Raw genomic sequence first — 23,009 nt, 5'->3', positions numbered from 1 at the left:
AGAGAATAGGTATCAATACATTAAAAAATAATCACATTATTTCCTAGGTCCACTGAATCTCTTATGGAGCTGTTATAGTCTTTCACAGGCAGAGGATTTAAATATAAGCTTAAATGTGCTCATCTAAGCAGTATGTTTTAAATATATATTATTGTAGGGCTTTAGCATTTAGGTTTTCTTAAAATATGGGACACTGTCTTTTGTATGTGTATAGATATCTCTTCATGAAAGGTGATAGACTAAAATCCATTCACACTGGATGCTTCTATCTATGTACAAAGCAGGAGTGGACAAGACAGCGGCCCCCTGATATGCCTGAACCCTGATCTACGGAAAAGATCACCTATAAGGTTAAAAACAGTTCATTCTTCACAGCCTTTAAGCCTATGGCCTCTAGTCAGATGGCAGATGATACCAATCAAATGTGGTAGCATCTTTTGTCATATGGCCTCTCTAGATTTCATACATAGGTAGCTGTCTCCCCATTAAAAGTATTTTCAATCCCTAACTCAGGCCAATGGTTCCAATAGAAGCTTGTGTGAATATGGTTTTACAGGACTGGGCTCTCAGCTGTGAACTTTAACTGCTAGTTTGTAGGTATTCAAGAAAATGAATACTGTAGAATTTTCAATCCAGAATTTTCAAATCTTAAACATAGACACGACACTTTACTGCATAAGGATTTTTTAACTAGAGAAAATATCTGAAATCTGCAACAAGGCAAATTCATTCCTTTGTGTATATGCTACATACAATCTTTTTCATTCAAAGAATTAAACTTTAACCTTATAATGGCATTTTTTGTAAGACCCTCTCTGAAATAACTGAAATTTCTTAAAGAAATTGGTGCATCTAAATAAAGCATTGCATCATGCATAAACACCCTGTGCACCAGACGTTTAACACAGCATTTGTTTACCCAAGCAAAATAAATAAAGCTCTAAAAAAACATGACGTAACATAGTGTTTAAAAATGTATTATGCAAAATATTTAAGCCATGCATCTTTATACCATGAATACAATACACTAGAGTAAAAATTATTTCTTAATTTCATATTTAAATGTATTCCTAATGTACAGTTGAAGTAAAAGTAATTTACAAAAAATGTACATATCCTCCCTTAACCATATAAGTCTAATTAATGTACATATTACATAACAAATTTACTGGGAACAGCATATTTCAATGGATACAGCATATTTCCACCTAGGATTTCAGTACCTACATCACATGGACAATTGACAATAATCTTAAGTATAAAAAGTCTCAAAGTCACCAAGAATTCTAGAGCACCTTATTTTCTAATCTCAGCTTGAATGTATACATGATTTCTCCACTAATAATTTCTAAACCAGATAACCTTAAGCTATAAAAAGTGACTTTTTGAATACATGGAAATGTACAAGACAGAAGGTTATTTTTTCAATAAAAACTGTAATGTTAATCATTACTTCAGACATTCACCTTCATTATACGTATATGTACATGTTATGCTCATCAGCATTATAAATGCCACTGAACAGCTATGATGTGTGATTTTATAAAACACATTGCCCAGCTATAGTTGATAAAGAGAGTGTCCTATGTGCACTGGCTAAGGGCATTGTTGTTGCTCAGAGTTATCAAACGGACACTCCCAACTATTCTGCTTCTCCATTACCCAAAAGACCTCGCCTTTTTTCTGTCTCCTTCTTCTTCTCTACCTCTTTTGGTCAAAGATTTATCTTTTGTCTGATCGGTGTTCTCAGGGATTGGGTTCTAGACCAGTCTTTTGGTTGGATGGTTTGTTCATGCAATGCAACTCTCCTAGAATGACATCCCCATAAAATATGGCACACTGAGCAGCACCTAACTTATGACGAAAGATTCCACTGGTGATCAGGAGCTGTTATTTTCCTTGGTAACAAGAAGAAAGAATCAATTTCTAACAACATTTAATAACTCCATTATTTTGTATTGGACGTCTAACTTAATGAATGCCTGTGAAAATGAGGTAGGATCAGAGGCTATAATCGGGAAAAAACAAGTTAAAAATTACTTAGACAAGCTAGCTGTCTTTAAGTCACCAGAGCCTGATGAAATACACCCTAGAATACTCAGGAAGCTGACTGAGGAGATATCTGAGCGATTAGCAATTATCTTTGAAAAGCATATATAAGCATTTATAAGCATGGAAGCATATAATTAAGCATTCAATTTACAAACACCTAGATGATAATAAGGTGATAAGCAACAGTCAGCATGGATTTCCTGTCAAACCAACCTAACAGCTTTCTTTGACAGGGTAACAAGCCTTTTGGATGGGGGGGAAGCAGTAGATGTGGTGTATCTTGACTTTAGTAAGGCTTTTCATACGGTCTCGCATGACCTTCTCATAAACCAACTAGGGAAATACAACTAGATAGAGCTACTATAAGGTCAGTGCACAAATGGGTAGAAAACTATTCCCAGAGAGTAGTTACCAGTGGTTCACAGTCAAACTGGAAGGGCATAGCTCGTAGAGTCCCACAGGGATCCATTCTGGGTCCAATTCTGTTCAATATCTTCCTCAGTGATTTACATAATGGCATATAGAGTACACTTATAAAGTCTGTGGACAACACCAAGCTGGGAGGGGTTGCAAGTGCTTTGGAGGATAGGATTAAAATTCAAAATGATCTTGACAAACTGGAGAAATGGTCTGAAGTAAATAGGATGAAATTCAATACTGCACAATGCAAAGTACTCCACAAATGCAAAGTACTCCACTTAGGAAGGAACAATCAGTTGCACAAATACAAAATGGAAAGGACTGCTTAGGAAAGAATACTGTGGGAAGGGATCCGTGGGTCACAGCGGATCACTAGCTAAATATGAGTGAACAGTGTAACACTTGCGAAAAAAAGCAAACATCATTCTAGGATGTATAAGCAAGAATGTTGTAAGCAAGACATGAGAAGTAATTCTTTCACTCTACTCCACACTGATTAGGGCTCAACAGGAGTATTGTGTCCAGTTCTGGGTGCCACATTTCAGAAAAGATGTGGCCAAACTGAAAAGCCCAGCAGAGAAGAGCAACAAAATGATTAAAGGTCTAGTAAACATGACCTATGAGGGAAGATTGAAAGATTCTATGATTCTGTGTTTTCTGAATCTAACCCTTTTGCTTTTATGTTAAAAAGTGTCCAAAAACTAAAAAAAAAAAACATTTAGTTTTGGGTCAAACAAAATATTTCTGTTGACCCAAGATGAAATTTTTGTGAACTTTTTAAAATTCAATTTTGGAATTTCCAGGTTTAATTCAACCAGAACTCCCCCCCCCCCCCCGCACCCCCTGAATGCCAGTGAATGGAAAAATCAGTATTCACCCAGACCTACCTACCATTCCAGCATTTTCATATAAATGTATTGATGAAAGCCTGCCTTAGAGAAAGTAATGAATTTTAACTTTCCAAGTTGGAGAATGGGTTGCTGTGTTACTGGAAAGGAAGCATATTAAAGCATAGAATCGTAGGACTGGATGAGACCTTGAGAGGTCATCTAGTCTAGTTCCCTGCACTCATGGCAGGACTAAGCAAACCATCCCTCACAGGTGTTGTCGAACCTGCTCTTATAAATCTACAATGATGGAGATTCCACAGCCTCCCTATGCAATTTATTCCAGTGCTTAACTGCCCTGACAGTTAGGAAGTTTTTCATAATGTCCAACCTAAACCTCCCTTGCTGCAATTTAAGCTCCTTGCTCTATCTCCAAAGGTTAAGGAGAACAGTTTTTCTCACTCCTCCTTGTAACAAACTTTTATGTACTTGAAAACAGTTATGCCCCCTCTCAGTCTTCTCTTCTCCAGACTAAACAAACTCAGCTTTTTCAATTTTCCCTCATAGGTCATGTTTTCTAGACCTTTAATCATTTTTGTTGCTCTTTGCTGGACTTTCTCCAACTTGTCCACATCTTTCCTGAAATGTGGCACCCAGAACTGGACACAATACTCCAGCTGAGGCCTGATCAGCATGGAGTAGAGTGAAAGAATGATTTCTCGTATCTTGCTTACAACACTCCTGCTAATACATCACAGAATGATGTTTGCTTTTTTTGCAACAGTGTCACACTGTTCACTCATGTTTAGCTTGTGATCCACTCTGACCCCCAGATCCCTTTCTGCAGTACTCCTTCCTAATCATTTCCCATTTTGTGTGTGTGCAACTGATAGTTCCTAAGTGGAGTACTTTGCATTTGTCCTTATTGAATTTCATCCTATTTACTTCAGACCATTTCTCCAGAGATTTAAAAAACACAACAAAAACAAAACAAGTAAAGCAGCCACAGAATTGGAAGGTAAGAAATAGGGCTTATTTAATCAGGAAAATGAGTTCTTGTGAATAAGCTCCCTCCCATCCAGTCAGCAACTGCTTTCAATTCTGTGTCTGGTTCTTTCTCTACTAAGGAAAGCTATTACTGGCTAGGGGCTGCAATAAACTCCAGATGAACACCAGGGAAGATTTGGAAATGGGTCACCTTGTTTTATGTAAACGTCACCACTCCAACTTGTGTCACTGTGAGTTTCTCTCTCTAATGATGCCTGGAGAGAGGTAGTTTTGCAAACTCTCCTTCCATCAGTGGGGGAGTTCCATCCCCACAAGACTGTGATCGCTATCAGTTACACTTGTCACTATTAACTAGTTGGCATTGTATTACACATGCTAGTATCAAATTACCACAGTTTTCCACTACTTAGAAAATAACTATGATAATTACATGATGATGGTTGGCAAAATGTTTACCTTTTATTAGTTTCTACTATATATACACAATGGAAAACTAGAAGGAAAGTTGATTTTTATATTTACTTCTATTATCGTTCTGCATTTTGTAAAAATGCGTATGACTGAGTAACCTGTTTGTGAAGGGAATTTCTGGAGAAATGTTCGGCATTTCAGAAAATCTGCTTTCCTACTTGCTTTGTGTACAGTGTGCTTAGCTTACTAAAGCTGTTCAAGCAGTTTTAAAAAAAAAGCATCTCCTAACCCTATTTAGATTAATAGTTGGACTAATGAAAGATTCAGCACAATTTTCAGAAAACATAAACATGAATCAAATAATGCCAAAAAGTAATATACAAGTAGCATTAAAATAACCAGGGTACGAGTGCCATTCAGAAAATTAGTTTAGAATTTAGCTTTTAAAAACTGTTTTAAACTCAATATCCAGCATACACTGTGCTGAAATTTGGACATCTTTCTAAAAGACATGCTCCAGCTCAACCAGAATTTGTGGGCTTGACACAAAAAACACATGGTGAAATTCTATGGCCTCTATTTACAAAGGTAACCAAAGTCCTGTCTTTATTTACTTTTTGGAACATTTAATATTCCTTATTTTATTAAATAGTTATTAAAATAAATCAACTACTAAATAAGAATATTAAAAAACATTAAACTCTTACACAAGACTGTAACCAAACAGGCTTTATTTTATGTATAGGCTGGCTATACTTTCCAGTGGAGTTCCAGGGTGGGAGTGGCATCAATAAAACAATACATCCTGAAATGCCATAGATAAGAGCCATCCACAGCAGTGCTATATATGGTGGACCAAAGAAAGATAAAACATATAATTATTAAATTAATGAGCTGAATTGTCCCTCTTATCCTGGTTACCTGGGGCACTCAGCATATAAATCTAATGTTGTTGGATTATTTTCAGGTTATCTTTAAGAGAGAAGGAAAAACACAATAGAACACTTAAAAAATAATTCTGAAAGCTGCATCAAGTATCTGTTGGTGGGAGTCAGGGGAGGGGGGAGAAGATGAAGGCGAGAGAGATAATTTACTTACCTAAGATTAGGTAAACTGGTGGAAAAATCCACCAACCTTGGGAAGTTCACTGAACCCTTGCAGAGAATTAGTGTTATAATGCTCCAAGAGGCCTCTATATTTCCTTGTCTGTATTACTGAGATGACACCTCTTCTTCCTATAACAAAACATCCATTGTATTAAAGTCATCTTTACAGAGACACAAACTACTTCAATTATCAAATAGCTGTACTTCATATCATACATGTGATGTGACTCTGACAAACTGCTTCACAGCATAAGGGTGATGGCTATATAATGGGAATTTGTAGAATGAGACCTTTAAAAAAAAGGAGGTCATTTATTCGTAGGGCAAGAAGAGGGACAACTGCTTTTTATCATGTTGTTTAGAGGAATTACCAATAAAGCTCAGAAGAGTTAAAAATTTTGTACTGTGATTTCCATCTGTCAGCTCATCAGCAACAATGGGGCTAAATATCTTCTTCCCACTCCTGTCCGTCTTGTACCAGCTTCACAGCTTTGTCAATCTTTAATCATTTTTGTTCTGTCATTCTTTATCATGTCTATCCAATGCATTCTTGATTTTCCTCTATTTCTAGTTCCTTGCACTCTGGTGTGTATCGCCATGTATGGCATTCTTTCCAGGACCATTCTTGACATGTGTCCAAACCACCAGAGTCATCTTTCTTGAATCGCTGTTGCCTTTGCAGTGTAGATTATAAGTTAATTATATACATAGGGTGAAAACTTCAGAAGTGCAGAAGTGATTTTAATGAGACTTCGGTGCTTCTGAAAATGAGAATCGGGCTCCAGAGTCACTTTTACACTTTTGAAAATTATAATGGCTAAAAAATAATTTACAAACTTATTGATAAAGAGGTATTTACGTTTTCTTCCTTGCTGCATATTTACCTACCAATAATCTCTGAAATTCCTAAAAGGTTGAAATAAAAAATAAATCAATATGTGATTAAAGTTACATTATGTTGAGCGGTAAATGATATAGTTAAAGTTGTAGCAAAATTTTCATTTTTACAGCAGTAAATGAATCTTTATTTTACAGAAGTGTAGTAAAAAACAAATTAGAAGTCAGAATATTTGATTTTTTTCATGTTGGTTTGGTGCAGACTGATACACACAGGTTGATACACACAGAATCATAGGACTGGAAGGGATGAGAGGTCATCTAGTTTAGTCCTCTGCACTCATGGCAGCACTAAGTAGACCATCACTGACAGGTGTTAGTCGAACCTGCTCTTAAAAATCTCCAATGATGGAGATTCCACAACCTCCCTAGTCCATTTCTTCCAGTGCTTAACCACCCTGACGGGAAGTTTTTCCTAATGTCCAACCTAAACCTCCCTTGCTGCAATTTAAGCCCACTGCTTCTTGTCCTATCCTCAGAGGTTAAGAAGAACAATTCTTGTCCCTCCTCCTTGTAACAACCTTTTATGTACTTGAAAACATATGTCCCCTCTCAGTCTTCTATTTCCAGACTAAAAAAAAAACAATTTTTTCAATCTTCCCTAATAGGCCATGTTTTCTAGACCTTTAATCATTTTTGTTGCTCTTCTCTAGACTTTCTCCAATTTGTCCACATCTTTCCTGAAATGTGGCACCCAGAACTGGACACAATGCTCCAGTTGAGGCCTAATCAGCGTGGAGTAGAGCAGAAGAATTACTTCTTGTGTCTTGCTTACAACACACCCCAGAATGATGGTTGCTTGTTTTTTGCAACAGTGTTACGCTGTTCACTCATATTTAGCTTGTGATCCACTGTGACCCCCAGATCCCTTTCTGCAGTACTCCTTCTAGGGAGTCATTTCCCATTTTGTGCGTGTGCAACTGATAGTTCCTTCCTAAGTGGAGTACTTTGCATTTATCCTTTTTCAATTTCATCCTATTTACTTCAGACCATTTCTCCAGTTTGTCCAGATCATTCTGAATTTTAATCCTATCCTCCAAAGCACTTGCAACCCCTCCCAGCTTGGTACTGTCCGCAAACTTTATAAGGGTACTCTCTATGCCATTATCTAAATAATTGATGAAGATATTGAATGGAATCTGACCCAGAACTGATCCCTGCGGGACCCCACTTAATATGCCCTTCCAGCATGACTCTGAACCACTGATAACTACTCTTTGGGAATAGTTTTCCAACCAGTTATACACCCATCTTATAGTAGCTCCATCTATGTTGCATTTCCCTAGTTTGTTTATGAGAAGGTCATGTGAGACGGTAAAAAAAGCTTTACTAAAGTCAAGTTATATGACGTGAAATAAGGCAATGTCCAAAAAGACCACTTTAGAGTAAAGGTTCTTATATTTCTTTGAATCCCGTTTTATGAAAATGTTTAAGCTCCTGGCATCTAATTTTCACTTCACGTTATTCTACATATGCTAAGTAGGACAGTACCAATAAGAAGTAGGAGCTCCTTCTATTTTGTGTTTTTTCTTCAATTTTCCAATCACTGTTTCTGAATATATTGATATGAAACAAAAATACTAAATTCTGCCGACAATATCATCCCCATAGCAGTTTATATGATAAAATGTTGTCTGCATAGGACTTCAGACCAATGTTTCCAACTGCAGCTACACAGCAGAGGAAGAGAGACAGATACACACATACAGTTTAAATCTCACTTGTACTAATGGAGGTTTACATGCCAATTCTCTTTATCGGCTGAGGCCATAGCTACAATCCTAGATGTTGATCAGCCACCGCCACATACCTCTTTACAAATAAGTCAACATAGAGGTTACATGACGCCACAATTAGGAATAGAACCCAAGTTTCCAGTATGGTAGCCCCAAATATTACCCACTTAGCAACAATGTCTTTCAGATAGATTGTTCAAAAATATACATCCTTTTATTACCCTAGCTCTAACTAATATATTACACAGCCCTTCAGAGACAGGATTCCTGATTTCCACATTGTCTAATGCTGTCGAGCAAACAGTCATATAATATACCAGAGATGTGTGTGTCAGCTCCTTCTCTGCTGACTGGTCCAGAAAGAGACTTGTAATTACTCCTGTTGCTGAAGTGGTAGAAGTTTGAGTTGAGGATTCAACTCAGGGACAGGATTCAAATCCTGCTGCCAACCAATATCACAGGATGTTATGAATACATGCAATATAATTTATTTTTGAAAACCTAGTTTATTTAATTCACACAGTGAGAAAATATCCTTTAAAAGCAGTTTTTTTAAAACTTAAAAAGCCATTATAATCTATAAATTATGGAATGACAACAAAATACAGGTTTTTCACATTTCAATTATTTGTCAAAGGTTTTGTTTGCAGGTCTCACATATTGGAAGGTTTGAAAGTTGAGAGATATGCTTCCCAATGGCAGGGATAGGGGACCCAGAATGAGGGGTTGCACAGTAGATAGACCTGCTGCTGGAGTGCCACCATGTACCTTGTGGCTACAGCTGCTCCGTGCTGTGTCCAATTTCTAGAAGCTGAGAAGTTATGGTATATTTTGGGAAGTGAGTGATGACACAGAGTCCTTCATGGAGGTTCCCTCCAGCTGACAGATTATGTCATCACTGATATATGCGGGTGGTTGCTTTTAGCATATTTACTTTGAGTAACTTTTAAATAGTGTCAAAATAGAGACAAAAATCTTCCTGAGACATACCACATGTTTTAGGAGGAACATCATTGACAGGAATGGATTTAGTGTTGCAGTTTATTCCTCTGACTCCAAGCCAGATGCCTGTCCCTGCTCTCTTCTCCTTGACCTTGTGGAGCTACTCACTGAGGTACACCAATCCAGTACGGAAAAATTCGGGAATTAGCACAAACAAAAGTTTGACAAGTTTGCATCAGGAAACACCTCACCCACCTCAAAACCTTGAAAAGATTAAATAAGAAGTCAAGGGAAAAGTTTCCTGCATTCTTTGCCTCCTTCATCTATCTACAAAGTTGTCAACAACATAATTCCATAAGGCTTTCACTTCTACCTCCAACAGGTGCAAAAACCAATATGTAACCTGCTTCATCAAGCCTACACTCCAATGCAAAACCTTAACAGCACCCTCATATGCTGTTGCCTCAACCCACAGATGGGCAGATCTGCCAGTCACACTTTCAATGTTTTTGGGAAATTACTATACCTTAACATTTCTGAGCTGTCCATAAAGAATGCAGGAAACTTCTCCCTTTGAACTTATTTCCATGGTTTCAAGATTTTGGGTGTACGTAAAGCAATCTGTCACCGCAAGTTTGTGTGTGTGTTGTATTTCAATAAAACAACTGACATATTAGAACTCACTGATTCATTTTAGTGAGGTTGCCAAATACATGAAAAAATAGGTCTCTTACATTTGAACAGACAACGTTGAAAAAAGATGACATGAAGAAATTATTCAGGCTTCTGCATTTTACACGAAAGATTTTATAGCTGTTATACCACAGACTTATATTCAGTGTTATGCTGGAAGCATTTGTTTTTCAAGTCGTTATAATAAACCCTGTATACAAATGCTTTCCAGGTTTACAGAATACATGCACACGAACAATTGCCATTCTTTAGAGGCATAGACTTTTTCATGAAGTGGATTTAACTTGTCAAACACACAGTTATTAAAAGGTATGGAATGAAATGAAAGTAATTTTTTTTTAGAAGTGTGTTACATGGAATAAGGCAGGGGTGAGCAAACTACAGCCCGCAAGCCGTTTTAAGCCAGCCTGCGAGCTCCCGCTGGGGAGCGTAGTCTGGGCCTTGCCCCGCTCTGGCAGGAGCGCTGGGACGGGGGCTGCAGCACATGGCTCGGCCCCACTCCAGCCAGGGCACTGGGATGGGGGCCACAGCACGTGGCTCGGCCCCGCTCTGGCTGAGGTACAGGGTCAGGGCTGCAGCATGCGGCTCGGCCCCGCTCTGGCACTCCGGCTGGGGCACTGGGTTGGGGGCCGCACCATGCAGCTCCCGGAAGCTGTGGCATGGCCCTGCTCTGGCTCCTACGTGCTTCAATGGCCCCTTCTGGCACTCCAATGGGAGCTGCAGGGGCAGTGCCTCTGGATGGGGCAGCATGCAGAGCTGCCTGGCCGTCCCTCTGTGTAGGAGCTGGAGGTATGCCACTGCTTCTGGGAGCCGCTTGAGGTAACGCCACTCGCAGCCTGCACCCCTGAGCCTCTCCCCACACCCCAACCCCAGCCCTGATTCCCTCACGCTCTCCAAACCCCTCTACCCCAGCCCAGAGCACCCTCCTGTACCCCAAACCTCTCATCCCCAGCCCCACCCCAGAGCCCGCACCCCTTCCCACACCCCTGCCCTAGCCCTGATCCCCCTCCCACCCTCCGAACCCCTCAGTCCCAGACCAGAGCACCCTCCTACACCCCAAACTCCTCATCCCCAGCCCCATCCCAGAGCCTGCACCCCTAACCAGAGCCCTCACCTACTCCCGCACCCCAACCACAATGTTGTGAGCATTCATGACCTGCCATACAATTTCTATTCCCTGATGTGACCTTCAGGCCAAAAAGTTTGCCCACCCCTGGAATAAGGGGTGGTAAAGTTGGGCATATATAGTTCCTCTAAATATTCTGGGGGCATTTGCAACAGGATAATGACAAAAGAGAACAGAACTAGCGAACAGAGACCAAAATGAAATGAAGCTATTCTCATGCCTACAAAGAAAAGGGAGCAATATAGACTTTTAAATCTGTATAGCAAAATATTATTCTCTTGCAAATGCATCACATTTAAGCTACACAAATATTTTGGTTAAGTAAAAAACAAAAGCAGTCTGGCTAATTTCCTTTCACGGAAGAGGAGCAGTTAGTTCTATGGAGTATAGGAGTGGGAGCCAGGACTCCTATTCCTCACTTAGTTAATGGCTTACCATGTGGTCTCAGACAAGCAAATAGACCTCTCAATATCTGGAGTTTTCCCATATCACAAAGCTGTCAGGAGGCTAATTAGCACGGGCCAGACTATGATACCCTTACTCACACTGAGTAGTTTCCTATTCTACAAGTAACCATATTACCTTCAATGGGACTATTTGAAAAGTAAGGTACAAAAGTCAACAAGGTACAATAGATCAGAATCTGGTCCTTAATGTGTAAATGCTACATAAATATTATGTATTGTTGTGAGCCCTACTCTAATACCCTTACTCACGTTGAGTGTTACCTTACTGTGAGAGTATTCTAACTGGAATCAATGAGACTACTTGAATAGTAAAATATTTGGTGTGAATATTTTGGACATTATTATCTCTTCTCTTCTTTCATCCCATAGCATCTTGGAGGCACAGGGAACAGTACAACTTCCATATTCATTCCTGTCCATGGCTTATGCCTCCATTAAGCCCAGCCTGGTCACGTTCTTGAGTATTATGTTCCATTATTTAGTCAGTGGTTAGCTCAGTAGGACTGACCTTACTTGCGTTTGCAGTGTTCTTTGGCATCTCATCATCTGTCTTTTGCAGTGTCCCCACTATTGTAATCTTTTTGACTATTGCCAATCCTGTTCCCTTGATTACACGTTCTACTCTCTTTCTAACTTCATTTGTCTTAAAATCATTCCACTTCACACATACCATCTTTCAAAGAACTCTCATCGCTACTGCCTCCAGCCTCCTGATGGTGTTTTCGTTTAATGCTGCTGCTTTCAGACCCCAGAGTAATACTGTTAGTACACTGGTTTGATAAATTTTCACTTTAGGACCAAATGTAATGTTTTTATCAGTCCATAATTTTGTCAGTTTCTGTGCAGCACCCACGGCTAATGCACATTTTCTTTTAACTTCATCCTTAATGGAACTATCAACACTGATAGGATGTGGATAAATTGGAGAGAGTCCAGAGGAGGGCAATGAAAATGATCAGGAGGCTGGGGCACATGACTTACGAGGTGAGGCTGAGGGAACTGGGCTTGTTTAGTCTGCAGAAGAGAAGAGTAATGGGGGATTTGATAGCAGCCTTCAACTATCCAAAAAGGTTCCAAAGAGGATGAAGCTTGGCTCTTCTCAGTGGTGGCAGATGACAGAACAAGGAGCAATGGTCTCAAGTTGCAGTGGGGGAGGTCTAGGTTGGATATTAGGAACCACTATTTCACTGGGAGGGTGGTGAAATCTGGAATGGGTTACATAGGGAGATGGTGAAATCTCCATCCTTAGAGGTTTTTAAGGCCTGGCTTGACAAAGCCCTGGGTAGGAGGATTTAGTTGGTGTTGGTCCTGCTTTGAGCAGGGGGTTGGACTAGATGACCTCCTGAGGTCTCTTCCGACCCTGACATTCTATGATTCTATGATCAAGCTTCTTAGGTACACGCAAGATACTATTTGTTCTAAAACTTCATCGTTGCTGCCTTTCAATGGTTTAACTAGTTTCCCTTTTCCAAGATACAACCACTTGACTTCCTGGCATTGACTGTTTGTCCAAGTCAACTACACCAGTTTCCCAAGATAGTAATATTATCATAACCAATTCCAACGTGTCTGCTAGTTGTATGATGCCCAAACTAAGGAGCTTAACTCTAGATCATCCAATGCCACACCCTCCAATTTATCTAATGTTCTTAATGTCCATTTTAAGAACAGGATGAAAAATTATGATTATGGTGATTCCATGCCCCCTTATCTTATATCAAACTTTGACTTGAACAAGGTTGCTTAATTTTCCACTAATTCTTACAGCACGGCAAGCGTCTTCCTACATAGCTATTATAATTGTAATAATCTTATCTGGAACTCCATATAACTGCTACTTTCCATAATGCTTCCCTCCAAACAGAATCAAATGCCTTTGTAAAGTCAATGAAAAGAGCAGACATCTTTAATCTTCATTCTCCATCAACAGCTGGAGCGTGAATATGTTATCAATGCAACTTTGGCCTCGACTAAAGCTTCCTTGTTCTTTGCCTACTACAACTTGCCTGCTAGATGAATGGGGAAGTTTGCAATGCAGAATGGATATCAGCAATGAACCACCATCAAAAAAAGAAACAGAAAGAGCAGTAAAATAGTTTAAAAACGGAAAGCTGCAGGTATTGACAATATAACAGCAGAGCTGCTAAAAACTGATGCGACAAGTGCTATAAAAAAATTATAAAAGCAGGCGTGAGAGCAAGAGGGTACCAGATGACTGGCTACAGGCAGTAGTTGTACTATTCTTGAAGAAAGTAGATCCAGTGGATCCAAATATTTAGAGGTACAAGTTTAGAGTACCAGGGAAGATAATGAATAAAATAACTGTGAACAGATTAAGACTTTATTCTAAAGATATGTAGTTACATTTATTTCTAACGAGAAGTTTAGATAATTAAAACACATTCCTAAACTATTGCATTTCATGGAACTTGGACAATTCTTGGACTGCAAATCACTCAGTTTGCACAGTAAATTTTACAATATAAAAGCCATACTTTTAACCGTACTTTTAAAACGTTAAATAAAAAGACTCCAGCATACTATTCCATTTCCTAATAGAAAGGATAATCAGCTATTTGCCTATTGAGAACTTGTAGTCCTACTTCTAATTTTAGCTATTATAACATCCAGGGGTACCAGTACACTTCTTAAAATCAGCTGTGAGTAACCAACTAACATTGCCATCAGGCTGTTGGGAATACACTCTTCTACTGCATTACATCTTGGCAATAGATATACATTAACAAGAATTCACCTAGAAAAGATTTTATCCTCAGACAATGAGGCACAACACCACACTGAGAAAGCATAAACAAAGATATATCTAAAACAAATCCCATGTTGGAGTGGATTTGTGGTCTTTGGTAAGTTTACTATCATTCTTGTCTCCCTTAACAGTTTGAGGATTACATCTTTTATGATAACTATTGCCATGTGTTTTGTGGGCCGATGAACACCATACTATGAGGCAATAATACAAGTTAAGAATCAAAAGGAATTGAAAATCAAAATCAAAACATAAGAGACCTTAAAAACTAGCTATAATAATATAATAGTAACCCAACCATTCTTATCAAATTTGGCAAAGATGTCCTTTGTGTAGGTGTCAACTTCTGGGACAAATAGACGCCAATAAAGTATTTCTCCTTGCATCTGCTTCTCTACACAATTATAAAAACAGAAAGGAAAGGATTATAGATTCACAAATAGAGAGAGTCAGAGACATCAATTTAGTCAATAAACTGAGTACTAGTAAAATGCCAACCTGGTCCTTTCAAAAAAGAAATGACAAGCTCAAATAATATGTTTTATGAATGTGAACAGACTCATTTTATAAAAAACATCCTAGTTTTGACAAGAAAGGTACATGTTCCAGATAAGAAATGACATACGCACATCCTTTACCCAACAGTTTAAAAACAGAATGAAAACATGGTATCGACAAATAACTCAGCTCCAAACAATAAGGAAGAAAACTATACACATGTGAAACCTATTGTAGTAAAGAGAAAAGAATATTGAAATGCCATATATTAGAGCACTCATCTCTGTTAGTTGTCATAGCAAGCATCTGCCTATACAAACAAGATATCCTCCTAACTCTGGGCTTAGGGGGCTTGTTCTTTATATTTTGAAGAAGTTAATGACTGAAATTGGACTCTTATGGAAATTAAAGGCTTTCTGAAGTAACCATAAAATAAATTTCAATTTATTTCAGTTTTGTGGAAGGGTCTTGCAACTATTTTAAAAAAACATCTCTACTCATTAGTAAAAATTTTGAAGTAAAGCATATTTGAAACCAGTGATGTATTTCTACTAGCTGCTTTGCATATCTATGATGGTACATCTCTCCATTTCCTAGGCCAAAATAAAAACAATGGAAATGAAATCTACTTTTCTACTTCACTGAAATTTAATTTAATATGGAGATAACTCTAGGATTGATGAAAGCTGGTATGATCAACAAAGAATTTTAGTTTCTCCATCATACTGAGTTGTCTTATTTTTTAGAACACTAATTTACATATGAAGAGTACCATAAATACAATTAACCTTAATATATTTTGTGTTTAATGGTTACAACTGTAAGCAAATACAACTGACTATCTGAATTTGTTTCCATGTTTTTCCATTTAAAATTATATTGATGTTTTAGAAAGGTATTATGGCTAATCACCAGTATATACAAGGATCATTCTAATGAGCACAGAATTATATTAATCCAATGCCTACTCAATACACTTTGTAACAAAACCATAAGGCACAAAATATAAATACGCAGAAGCAAATGCATTTGGCATGACTAATACCTCAAAGGAAGAACAAATAGTTTCCAAACCAAGAGACCACATCAGGCCACATTATAGTCCAGGTATCAACAACTGACAGAACAATTCCAGACACAGCTTCCAGGTCGTCAAAAACATTTGTCTTAATATTTTAGGCAAAGGGAGCTTTTTCTGTACACTGAAAGTTGATTTTTTTTAATATCAGGAAGTTACTGCATCCCCTATCCTTTCCCGCATGCAAGGTGAATAAAAATCAGATTTTTTTCATTCTATTATTTAAATTATAATAAGTTATTCTTTTAAAAAATAAACATGTTTAAAATAAAATCTGAATTTAATACAAAATATGGTAAGGCCTAAATTTACTATAATTTCTTAAAATCTTTAAATACAAAATAAATATGCTGAATCCACGAGCCTCCATAAAAACTTGGAGTTAGAATTAATGTCTGCTTTTCTATATAATGAAACGGGGGAAAACATAACTTTTGAGGCTAAGCCTTACAAATATGTAGGGTTTCCACTTGTCCGGTTTTCACCCGGACAGTCTGGATTTCGGCTTATGCGTCCAGGTGTCATTTGACAAGCCCTGGTGTCCAGTTTTTTGATCTGGGGGGGTGGGGAAAGAAGCAGAGCAGCAGGTTGGGGGGGAAGAGGCGGTGAAGGAGGTGGGGCCTTGGGGGAAGAGACAGGGGGCAGGACCTGAGTGGTCTGGTTACCAGCCATTAAACAGGCAACCCTATAAATACGGCACAATAAATCAGCCTAATTTAAGGTATGTCTACAGTAGAAATGCTACAGTGGCACAGTTGAGCTGCACCGCTGTAGCATAGACACTTAGTACAGCAATGGAGGGGGTTCTTCCATCACTATAGTAAACCAGCCTCTCCAAGAAGGGGTAGCTAGGCAAAGAGAATAATTCTTCTGTCAGCCTAGTGGTGTCTACACTGACACTAGGTCACAGAGTGCATGAAAATTTTCACAGCCCTGAATGATGTAATTAAGCCAACCTAGCTTTGTAGCATGGACCAGCCCTTAGGAGACAGGCTGATTTTCAAGAGACTTAGGTGAGGATGAAGCTCCAGTCACTTTCACTTAGGCATATTTGAAAACTTTCCTAGGCAGACCTGAAATAATCAGTTTAATTTACTGACTACAGTTAATGCCTCTGTTTAATCAGTCATTTAGTGGTAAATGTGAAACATGTTTGTATAAGTTTATGTATTCAAAATCTTTAATGCTGTTATGTTTAATAAGAATAAATTTTATATGCTGTTGTGTGTGTTTAATTAAATTCCAGTTACCATTCTAATGCAGCTTGGCACAAATCATGAGCAAAAAGTCAATTATCTAGTAAATAAGCAATATATCATTCACCATTTATTAACATACTAAAATGTAAATTAATAATAATCTGAAAATATTAAGCTACATAATTGCTTAAATAAATATCTATAGTTATAACATACCCTCGTAGGTAGCAAAAAAGTACCAAATCTAATGTAAAAGCTCTATTTAGTTGTAAATCAAAATGTTTTAATAGGTATATCAACCAATGAGAACATACTTTTTTTTTAGAAACTGACTGAAGTAGAAATGGAAAAGTTGATTAAAATTGATTACTTAAATTGAGGCTTTCCACTTGGTGATTTAAATCACCTTGATTTAAATCAATCCGCCCTGCCCACAAGTACTGTTAAAGGAATTGTACAACCCTTAAATTGTAGCTTTCACTTCTGTTATTTCTTACCATTCAGATGCTAATAAAATTAAAGGGAATTTTGCATCAGGGTCAGCAGTCCTGGATTATTGCAGGTTTTAGTCCTGGATTTGACAGTTTATTTGATCTTGCAAAAATCAAGTCTCAAAGGGGGCTTTATAAATTTTGTAAAGAATATTACACTATATAGGCATCCTGTTCATATAACTAGGGCCCTACCAAATTCACAGCCATTAAAAAAAACACGCTTCACGGACCATGACATTTGGTCTCCCCCTGTGAAATCTAGTCTTTTGTGTTCATTTACCCTATATTATATAGATTTCACAGGGGAGACCAGCATTTCTCAAATTGGGGTCCTGACTCAAAAGGGAGTCGCAAGGTTATTTTAGGGGGGTCACAGTATAGCCACCCTTACTTCTGCGCTGCCTTCAGAGCTGGGCGGCTGGAGAGCGGTGGCTGGGTGCCCAGCTCTGAAGGCAGTGCCCCACCAGCAGCAGTGCAGAAGTAAGGGTGGCAACACCGTACCATGCCACCCTTACTCCTCTGCTGCCGTCTTCAGAGCTGGGTGGCCAGAGAGTGGCAGCTTCTGATTGAGGGCCCAGCTCTGCAGGCAGCAGCACAGAAGTAAGAGTGGCAATACCATACCAGGCCATCCTTACTTCAGTGCTGCTGCTGGCGGCGGCTCTGCCTTCACAGCTGGAATCCCAGCCAGCAGCCGCTGCTCTCCAGCTGCCCAGCTCTGAAAGCAGCGCCGCCGCCAGCAGCAGCACAGAAGTAAGGGCAGCAGTACCACAACACATGCGCACAACTCCTCTTTGGGTCAGGACCCCTACAATTACAACATCATGAAATTTCACATTTAAATAGCTGAAATCATGAAATTTACTATTTTTCAATTCCTATGACCATGAAATTGACCAAAATGGACTGTGAATTTGGTAGAGCCCTACATATAACCATACATAATTCTTGAATGACTTAGCATAAATGGGATACAGGGCACTTAAATACTATAGAGAGTATAGTTTTATTTCCTTCCTAGCTTCCCTACTAAACCCATGGTTCTCAGGTGTGTCTTCAGACAGAATATAAATCTCTTCACAGCTAGACCAAGGCAGAAGTTCTCCCAACAGAATTATGTACCCAGAAACCTGACACTGGCTGCTTCATCCTTCACTGTATTCTAAACTGGATTACATGTATGCAAAAAATATCAATTTCCATCATACAGCCTTAGAATTCAGGAGCAGAAATTCAGCATACTGTAGAATAAAAAGATTTCATGCCTGAGAAAACATGAGCACAATGTAATATTTTTATTCTAACTCTGAAACAGGTTCAATATTTTTGTCATTGCACAGACACTTCAGGAGGTATTTTGTATTTTTTAAATAACATTCTTCAAAAAATATAGAATGATTTCCTTGCCTAAAAAAATAATGAGGAACAGTTCTTTCCATATTCAAACACTGCACCAAATTCATGCTTCATGTAACTCACTGAAGACAACCCCATGCCTGAAAATCAGTTAGGCAAGTGGTGAGCTGAGGTTCCTAGGTTGTTCATTTTATTACCTCATCCTTACAACCCTACCCCCCTCGTCTATCTTGTTCTCTTATTGCATTTTTTTTCTGGATTAATCTCTATGGGGCATATAGCAGGGTACAGTATGCTCTTGCCTCTTTGCACCACAGAAACTGGCTGAGGCTCTATTGGTAGTGTATCCACCATGTAATTTATTTGAATTCCCTCCACCAACACCATTACAATTCTATGAAACAGTACTATCTATAATATCACCTATGCTTTAGGTCAGTGATCAGTATTCCCTCTAATTTTTCCCACACATGTGCGGAATGAATTTTGTTATGTGCACCAATATGGAGGTGATGTGCGACACGCTGAGTATTGCCTATTGAATATCACTGCTTTAGGCCCTTTCCTCAGGAGCTGAGAGGAGCAGAGGTCTCCATTCCCTGACTGGGATCAGCAGTTCCTCTCTCCTCAGCACTTCCTTCCCAGACTTCATCAGCCTTGAGCTGGTTGGCTAACTGGCTTGTTAACTCACCCAGGCCACCATCCTGATTAGCTAATTACCTTTAATTATGCCAATTAGCTTTCTCCAGGGGAACTAATTAGTATCAGAGTGATCAGAGTGCAGGCTCACCTATTAACTTGCTGCACTCTGTCATAGGTAGGGACTGTTTTCTTCCTTTGTCTGAATAGTGCCTGGCACAATGGGGTGCTGATGCTTGAGTGGGATTCCTAAAAGCTATTCTAAAGGGCTTGTCTACACTACCCACCGGATCGGCGGGCAGCGATTGATCCAGCAGGGGTCTATTTACCGTGTCTAGTATAGACGCAATAAATTGACTGCTGAGCGCTCTCCCGTCGACTCCGATACTCCACCAGAACGAGAAGCGCAAAAGGAGTTGATGGGAGAGCATCAGCTGTCGACTTACTGCAGAGAAGACACCACGGTAAGTAGATCTAAGTATGTCAACTTCAGCTACGCTATTCACATAGCTGAAGCTGCATATCGTAGATCGAACCCAAGCGGTAATGTACACAAGCCCTAATATAAATGTATTACAAAAGTAGTTTTTTTAAGTAGTAAAGAGCAAACTGGATTCTAGGGTGAATCTATTATCCAAAGATTCTGTGAGGTAAATCAATCAACAGTTTACTGTTCTGGTTCATAGTACTTTCTCATTGTATTTGTCATGGTCAGGAGTTTTTTGTCAGAATGATTTTCTAACAGAAAAATGAGAATTTTGCAAAAATCAAAATTTCCCACAGTAAAATTTCCAATCTTGCTGAAAATTTTCAATTTACCACTGGGAAAATCCAAGTGATTCTCAACCCCCCCCGGCCGCAGTTGTGTGTCTGGAAGGCTAGAGTCAACTGCAAAATTACAAAACCCTTCAAAGGAATGCTCCAAGGCTGAGCACTCACTCTCTAAATCATCCCGAACTCTGGGGCTGGAAAGGGAGAAAGCCAGGGCACTCAGTGTTCTTGTCTCTGTTGTATTAATTTAAATTGAATATATGGGCCAACAGTGTTTATATAACACTCTTTAATGTTGGACAGTGACTGGGTTAAACAAGGTTCAGGGTTTAGTATACAGAAACCTCAGCGTGCTCAGTATATTAGCAAGCACACCATTAAAAATAATTGTAAATCTTTTAAATAAAAAGATACAGAAAAAATGAAAACCAGTTAATGTTTTTCAGAAATGTGAAGTATTACGTAAGACTCATTTCAACAACTTCCCTTGTTCCCTCTCCTTTCATCTGGAAAAAAAAACTTTTCTGACAGTCTTTTAGATGGAATTAAAGATGGTAATAACTGTCCTTTTTAGGGAAAAGAGAGGAACTTAGTTGAAATGGGCTGGAGCTATTATTGCTGTTGTTGTTAAAGTCTGATCCTGCTTCCTAAGATGACAAAACAAGACAAACATACAAAAAGGTGGAGGGAGCGAGAAAAGAACAGCAAAGACAGAAAATGCAGCCTTTGGCGGCAGTGTTGACTTTCATTTGCAACCTTGTTGCTAGAAAAAACAGGCCCAGCACATGGTTTTATCAGCCACTCAAAGACTTGGCATTAGGTTGTTGAGGGACTGCATGTAGCTGCCTTTTACTGGTCACAGTCTTACAGCCGTGTTCCAAAACATAGTCTTGGCTGGCTAAGTCAGTCTCTTATTAGACTGAAGGAAAAAGGAGAAAGATACAAATGAAAAGAAATAAGATCTGGAAGGTAAAGGACACATGGGGAGAGCAGAGGGACGATGAAGTCTCACATCTCAGGTGTTGTTTGGGATTTATACAAAGCTGGTGGAGATGGCGATGTCATCTGAGTCCCTCTCTTTGGCCTGCGGTGGGCAGGACATCTCTCAGGATGATGAAGGCCTGGGGTCCCAGCAGACAGTGGGGATGACACCCACTGTGGTGAAGCTTGCTTCAGAAGTGTTGGCAGAACACTATTTCTTCTGAAAAATTTGCCCCAAAGTCTTTTTTTATTTTATTTTTTTTAAGAATCTCAAAATGGAGCGTTGGGCACAACAGTCCATCCTCTCATTATTTTGTCCATCAATAGACATAATTTTCAACACTGATTTTGGTTAATTGATTTCCACGCCTCTACTCCTTTATTTTAGCCAGCCTGGGACAGCTCAGTCAGCAGAGCGTCAGACTCTTAATCTGAGGGTCCAGGATTCGAACCCCCATCTGGGTGGTTAGCTTTTAATTGGGGTTAGACTATATGATGCTTGTGGTCCCTTCTAATCCTACGATTCTATGACAACCTTAACCGAGTCCTTGACTGGCATAAAACCCTTTTAGTTTAAATTAAATTAATTCAGTCTGTCTTTTTTTTTACATTTTTATAATAATTTTATATAACACGTCATTGGTGCAATTTATGAACTTCACTCACTTTTTTTTTTTAATAGTTGCGCTTATAATTAGGTTAAGTCTGTAGGCCCAATTATCACCTAGCCAGCTCTGAAGTCGGGTTATTTAGTTTAGTTATTTTGTTCTTTACAAGTAAATAGTTAGATTTTAAAACATAAGTATTTAAAAATCTGATTTTCTTCTCTCTCTCTCTTTATTTTAACTTCTTAGTTTGGATATGGGCTCCCCATAGACACAGGCTCTCGCTACATCCCACACCACACAGCTCTGATTACTTCCTCCCTATTGGTAGAGATGTGTCCTGCCTGCCCACTGCTGGGGCAGGGGAATTGGCCAGAACTTGATTGTCTCTCAGCTCCTAAAAACTTGCCAATGTGTAGACAATAAATGAAGCTGGATGGCGAGGCCAGTGCTGATGGGATAGTAGACCCAAGAAGAATGGTATGAGGCAACAGCTGCTTTACTAAAAGACCGATACCCTCAGTGACCCAGTTCAATCTTTTTTTTTTTTTTTTTTTTAAATCTGTATGGCCTGCCAAAAGGTTTTAAGAGGATTTTGTGACCTTCTATTATCTTAAAGTTGCTCATCCCTGGTTTAGATGATGCTTTAGCATTGTAACACTATAAAGTACCCTACAGTACAATCAATAATACAAATGAAGAAAATACATAGAAACTAAAAAACAACAAAAAGTAGAATAAATTTCCAATTCATCCACAGACTAAATTTTAAAAGAGACTTACAAGTTTGATCCTGATAATACCCAGAGGGGACGTCTTAGTAAGTAAAATGTTAGCATAGAGATCCAAACACTTGGCCCAATTCAAAGTCTATTAAAGTTAATGAAGAAATTCCTACTGGAAGGTGGGACTGACGAGTCCTGAATGCCACTAGCTAAA

The 23,009-nt window shown here is 38.8% G+C and overlaps 1 protein-coding gene across 9 annotated transcripts in view; it reads right to left on the bottom strand.

Moving 5' to 3' along the window:
- The window catches only part of MBD5 (methyl-CpG binding domain protein 5), a 246,850-nt gene that overhangs the window by 119,234 nt on the left and 104,607 nt on the right, over positions 1–23,009 (bottom strand). For 8 of the 9 annotated variants that reach the window (XR_007359130.2, XM_075117824.1, XM_048869264.2 and 5 more), the window contains one exon: positions 5,817–5,953. The exons of the other annotated variant lie outside the window; for it this stretch is intronic. The gene's annotated coding sequence lies outside the window, so the exon portion shown is untranslated. The remainder of the gene's footprint in view (positions 1–5,816; positions 5,954–23,009) is intronic. 9 annotated transcript variants of the gene reach the window in all.

Source organism: Caretta caretta, chromosome 11 (genome assembly GCF_965140235.1).
Source record: "Caretta caretta isolate rCarCar2 chromosome 11, rCarCar1.hap1, whole genome shotgun sequence".
Taxonomy (NCBI): domain Eukaryota; kingdom Metazoa; phylum Chordata; order Testudines; family Cheloniidae; genus Caretta; species Caretta caretta.
This window is presented reverse-complemented; position numbering and strand designations above follow the sequence as displayed.